Source organism: Paramormyrops kingsleyae, chromosome 18, assembly GCF_048594095.1.
Source record: "Paramormyrops kingsleyae isolate MSU_618 chromosome 18, PKINGS_0.4, whole genome shotgun sequence".
In the NCBI taxonomy this organism is placed as follows: domain Eukaryota; kingdom Metazoa; phylum Chordata; class Actinopteri; order Osteoglossiformes; family Mormyridae; genus Paramormyrops; species Paramormyrops kingsleyae.
This window is the reverse complement of record NC_132814.1, coordinates 18,622,752-18,628,751: the sequence shown is the minus strand read 5'-3', so window position 1 is coordinate 18,628,751 and position 6,000 is coordinate 18,622,752.

Here is a 6,000-nt window from a genome sequence, read left to right as displayed (position 1 = left end):
GGCTATTTTTGTTTTAATAGTTGGGCCACACTTGTAAGGCACTCAAGGGAAAAGCCTATAGGAAAACTTTAACATTTTATATTTCTTTTACATTATTCTAAGGAGAGACATGTATGATGTCACAGACTCAGGGCATGGTGCAGGCAGGAAAAGAGGGTCACGATCCACTAGCTGCTTCAAGACAAGTTAAGGGGGTTTATTGGGGAAAACGGAACACACTGGGGTAAACTACAAAACAAAAGGACCACAAGAGGTCAGAACTAAACAGGGGAAAAACAAAGATTAACAAACTAAAGAAAGAAGACATTAACTATCATCTCAGTGACACAAGGAGGGAGGAAGACCTGGCCCAAGAGCTAATTGCACCATCTGAACTCCCCATCCTGTTTAACATCAAGGAGCCCACCCTGGCAGAAGTCAGGAACACAGTCAGAGCAGCGCAGACAAGCTCTGCTCCTGGGCCAAGTGGAGAGCCATAGAAAGTGCATAAGCATTGCCCAAGACTTCGGGAAAGATTCATCAGGGTAGAGTGGCGGAGAGGGAAGGTAGCCAAGCAGTGGGGATATACAGAAGGTGTCTGGATACCAAAGGAGAAAAACACAAGTGACTCCATGCAGTTCCTCATCATCTCCCTGCTCAGAGTGGAAGGCAAAGTCTTTTTTAAGATTCCTGCTTACCGCCTAACAGAGCACCTGAAGCATTACTACACTGACACTGCAAGTGCAGAAGGGAGGAGTCCCAGGCATGTGAGATTGTGTAGAGCATACAGGAGCGGTTACTCAGTTGATCTGCAAGGCAAGGGGGAATAGAGGATTTGGCTTGACCTTGTCAATTGACCTTAGGGGGCAGCGTGTGGCTCAGTGGACTAAGCCTGTGTGCCTGTAATCAGAAGGTTGCCGGTTCAAACAGCCTCAGCACGTCTGTGGGTCCTTGAGCAAGGCCCTTAACCCCCAGCTCCCTGGGCACCACTACGGGTGGCTGCCCTTCGCAGACAACTTACTCTACAAAAAAGAGCAAGTTGAGGGAGGCGTAAAGACAATTTCCCCACGGGGATCAATAAAGTATCAATTATTATTATTATTATTATTATTATTAATGCCTATGGATCCATTCCACATAAATCTGTAGCAGTAGTGTTATCAAGGTACTATGTTCCAGAGATGATCAAAGACCACATAATGGACAATGACCATAGTTTCAGCTTGAGATTCACCTCTGGGACAACAACATCTGCATGGCATCACCTAGAGAAAGGCATCATCAGTGGTTGTACCATATCAGTGGCAGTGAACATGCTTGTCAAGGTAATAGAAGTGGAATGTAGGGGCCCCCTATCTAGATCTGGCACATGTTAACCTCCAATCAGAGCATTCATGTAAATCTCCAATCAGAGCATTCATGTTAACCTCCAATCAGAGCATTCATGTAAATCTCCAATCAGAGCATTCATGGATGACCTGACTGTCACAGCAACATCAGTGCAAGGATGTCGATGGCTCCTGAGGACGGGTAAAGTGATCACCCCCAGCTGGGTCACCCAGGTGAGGGTGTCTGATGATCTGAGACGTTCATCACTGATGATGTGTCCAAGTTGCAGTATATAGTGGCACAAGAAACTGCATAAAACGAAGACTGACAAAACATTCACTTAATATGCATTATAAATGTATATATCAGGGTTGCCAGCTCTCACGCATCTGACGCGACACTCACGCTTTCAGATTGTCACACTCATGCAAGGAATCTTACAGCAAATCTATATTATTCCATTATAACCATTTACAAGGTAATAAAATTCTTACATACATGTAAATGTGCATGTGTGTGCAGAATTGTCTCAAACTGAAAATTTCACTAGTCAGCTGACCAAAGTTGACATCCCTGATATTGTATATCTGACAATACTTTAATTTAAAATGCATTTAACATCAACATAGAAATTATGTTTGACAAAACATTAATTTAATATGTATTTTACATGATCAAAGGGCATATGTGACTAGTGACACATTCATTTAATATGGATTGTACATAAACGTAGGACTTATATGTGTGACGGTACATTAACTTCATATGTATTTTACATGAATAAAGGACATATTTGTCTAATGACAAATTAAATAGATATGTATTGTATATTTATTTTGAGTGCAATATAATGTGCTTATATGTTTAGCGAAAAACATAAGGGTCATATGTTATTTTAATTATAATATAATATATTATAGTCGTAGGGGGAGACAGGTGCATGCGGAGATAGAAAAAAAACAATGGATGCAATACAGGATGATATGGTGCGATATAAGAACAAGAATATGCATTAACAACTTAAATAATAAATAACGCAATGTACGGGGAAGGTAGCTACACAAGATGTGCAAATTATTAATGCAATAGTGTTGCAAAGGTGCCGGTAGTGCATTAACAATAAGGTTCTGTGTAAAACAGTGGTTATAGGATGGGCAGGTACAGGTCACTGCTTGTTTAGTGACACGAGGGCTTGAGGGAAGAAATGAAATGTGTGGTGCGGACGGTGATACACTGGTAGCGTTTTCTAGAAGGCAGGTGTGTGAAGAGGGCATGAGCTGGGCGGCTGGGATCCATGGTTCATATATAGTGTCTTTGTGACACGTGGAGAGGAGTGCAAAACACATGGGTGGCCGGAACACAGTGATGGACATGCAGAATAGTCCATAGGGGCATGTACAGTGGCACCAGCGGCCATACTTACGTGTTAGTGCTGTGTGTTAAGGGACAGGTAAAGCAATAATAGGTCTTCGGTCAAGATTTAAAGACTGAGATCGATTCAGCATCCAAAACATGAGTTTGCAGATTGTTCTGCGTATTGGGGCCCTGAAGCTGAAGACTTTAGTTCTGATGTATCTGATGGTTAATGATGTATACATACATCTGATGTATGTTTTCATAGCCGCACTTGCTGACTTCTGTTGGTGAGGAAATCTGTAACCCACCGGCAGACCTAAATGGCACAGGGTCTCCATATATATGTAATGGATATTCATTTATATGGGTAATAGAGCAGTCGGTGTGTAGCTCACGCAATCAGCTTGAAGATGTTGGATCATGATTCTCCAATGGTGGTTATTTAAATGATCAGCAATAAAGAAAAGTCTTTGACAGGTGGAGAGCTACAGTCCATGGTGTGGGTGTCAGAAGGTGGTTTTCCGTGATTCCGAAGTGCCTGTCCTGACTTGTCAGCGTTGGTGTTGTCAAACTCTGCCCTTCCTATTGCTCGTCAACCCGCCTTTCTCCTCCCTGTTTCTCACCCTGGTCTGTTTCTCCCTTCCCTCTGGACTGCTCAGATGCTGAGAACCCTCCAGGCATGAGTTTGAGGTGAACCTGGAACCAGCCTTACCTCTTTAGCTCAGTTACTGGGATTCTGTTTTCCTGGTGTTTGGTAGTTCTTTGTTTCCCTATCAAGCTGTGCCCTGCTTGTACTTTTGTGTCATCATTATCCTAGTCTTCTATTCCTTTGTTACCTAAGGTTCTCTAATCTATGGTGTTTTAGTTCCCCAGTGTCTTGGCTGTGTGTTAATTTGTTTCACCTGTTGCTTGCTTGTTGCCCTGTGCCTCTGTTCATTGGTTGATTTATAAGGTTCTACACCTGCTCCCTTGTTAGCCCGGTTGTCTTTGTCCTGCTCCTCAGTCTGTCATTGCCTATGTTACTGTGGTTATTATGGTGTATGTTCCCCTGCTTTATTGCCAAACCCTGTTCCCTGTGTTTTTCCTTAGTTCTGTGGTCGTGTATATTCTGTAGTTTTTAGTCAACTCCTTATTTCTTCCCCTCTTTGTTTCTGACCCTTTGTGGTCCTTTTATTTTGTGGCTTCCCCTTTGTTGTTAAGTTTATTAATAAACCCTTTCGTCACAGAGTCGTAAGTGGATTGCCACCTTCTTTTGTCTGCACCACACCATGCTGCTGTGACAGGACTTTGCAAGATACCTGCAGCTGACCCTGGTCTGCCACATCAAGATGGTGCTGTATGTCAATGACGGTGCTGACTTTGGTGGTACCTGATTTGAGTGACTATTCGAGGCAGTTTTTGTTGGTCTGCTACTATTGCAAGATCAGCAATATGCCTTGTGGTCAAGAACCACAAACATAGAATATAAAGAATTCCACTACTGCATCAAGCTGTTGGCATCAGTTGATGACCTGTGGATTTTCAGGGCACTTTTGGACCTTATCCCCATGATGTGTAGTTCTGATGGAGATCACTAGCAGGTCATCCAGGTCACCGACAGCCTAAACTCAGCTGGTTGCGTCAACACTAGCTGGTGACCCAGGTAGGGAGGTATTTTCAGAAGATCGCTGCTGTAATTCTATAATTGGAAAAAGTCAGTATTGACAGGCCAGTCACCTGACTCACGGTCCATTGCAGTGAAACTTAGTTTTTCTCTGTTGCTTTGGACAGTTTCTCTAAACAGGCTTGAGACACTCTCAACTGCTTGTGCAGTTTTCACTACAGTTTGCACACTGCAGCACAATAATTTGGATAACCAGCAATATGAAGTAATTCACTCCAAACCTTTCATTCATGTTTCAAAATGCAATTTTCTTCATTTAGTTAAAGCCACCAAAATGTTAAATCTGTGACTCATTGCCTAGAGATATACCAGTCAGAATGTTATCATGTTGTCAACATGAAAGTATACTATAGAAGTATTTTAAGAATTAAAATGTATCAATTATTGCTCATTAACTTCATTATCATTTCTCTATAGCCGGCTGAATTTGCTTGTGCACTAAATCATGTACTTTACTTGTGTTCTAAAACCATTACAAGGTCTTACCACATTGGTATTTTCTGCAAGACAGGAATACGGTAATATTTGTATGGTGGATTTTTTTTGTATTCAGGACAACAGAAATTATAATGCTACACGTACAGCCAAACACAAATCTAGAAGCTTTGGAAAAAAATGAAGGTATACGTTACAGTAAAAATGTACACAGTATTTTCAGTAGGTATGTTGGAAAGAAGAAGGCTAATTCTACATTATGGGATGTCTTGTAGCTGCTGCTGGTCTGGCGCATGTTTTCACCTACATCACATCTGATATTCATGAGAAAAAAATCTTCAGTTGCTTTAGTCAGTTTAGTTAGTTGCTTTTTGTTGGTCAAAATGAATTGTTGGTTTCTCAGTGTGATCATTTTACACCCAAAACAATATATATGTGTATCTTATCGTGTTAACCAGCTCATGCAAAACAGTTAACCAAGCTTTCAACATAATTTTTAAATATATTCCATAAATTCCAGTGATACGCCATTGATGTAATTTTGATTCCCACAGTACATGATTTTATTGCCATTTTGTCTTGTGCTATGTGACTTTTTTGTTTGCTATTGTACTGTCTTGAGATGTGCATGCGAGTGCTTCCTCTTGCCAGTGAACTTTACATACTGTAATATAGAGGATGCAATGTTGAAACTGGTGTCTTTGACATGAATAATTATCAGTTTGCTAATAAAAAATAATTAGTCAAAGACAATGAGAAAGTGGGAACTGACTGTCATTCAGCATTGTGGAGCTCAGGAGCAGACTTACACTGACATACTGACAATATATCTAAGCATTTTACTCTCATGGTTAAAATGATGTTGATTGTACTTTTCATTTTGGTGGAATTATTTGCTTTTGAGATGCAAGTTAATTGTTTTGGATCAGTTACAGGCTTTTGCAGCGAAACCAGTCTTGTGCTTTATGCATGAACTGTTTTGAGAAATACTCTTATAGTCGTGAGAATGTTAAGTATACTTCACAAAATGTGTCAAAGCAATCAAGAAATACTGCAATTGTTTTGAGTACATTGCTGGCTTTTGCAGCTAAACCAGTCTTGTGCTTTATGCATGAACTGTTTTGAAAAATGCTCTTATAGTCTTGTGAATGTTCAGTGTGTTTCATAAAATGTATCAAAACAATCATGAAAAACTGCAACTGTTTTGAGTAAATTACAGGCTTTTGCAGCTAAACCAG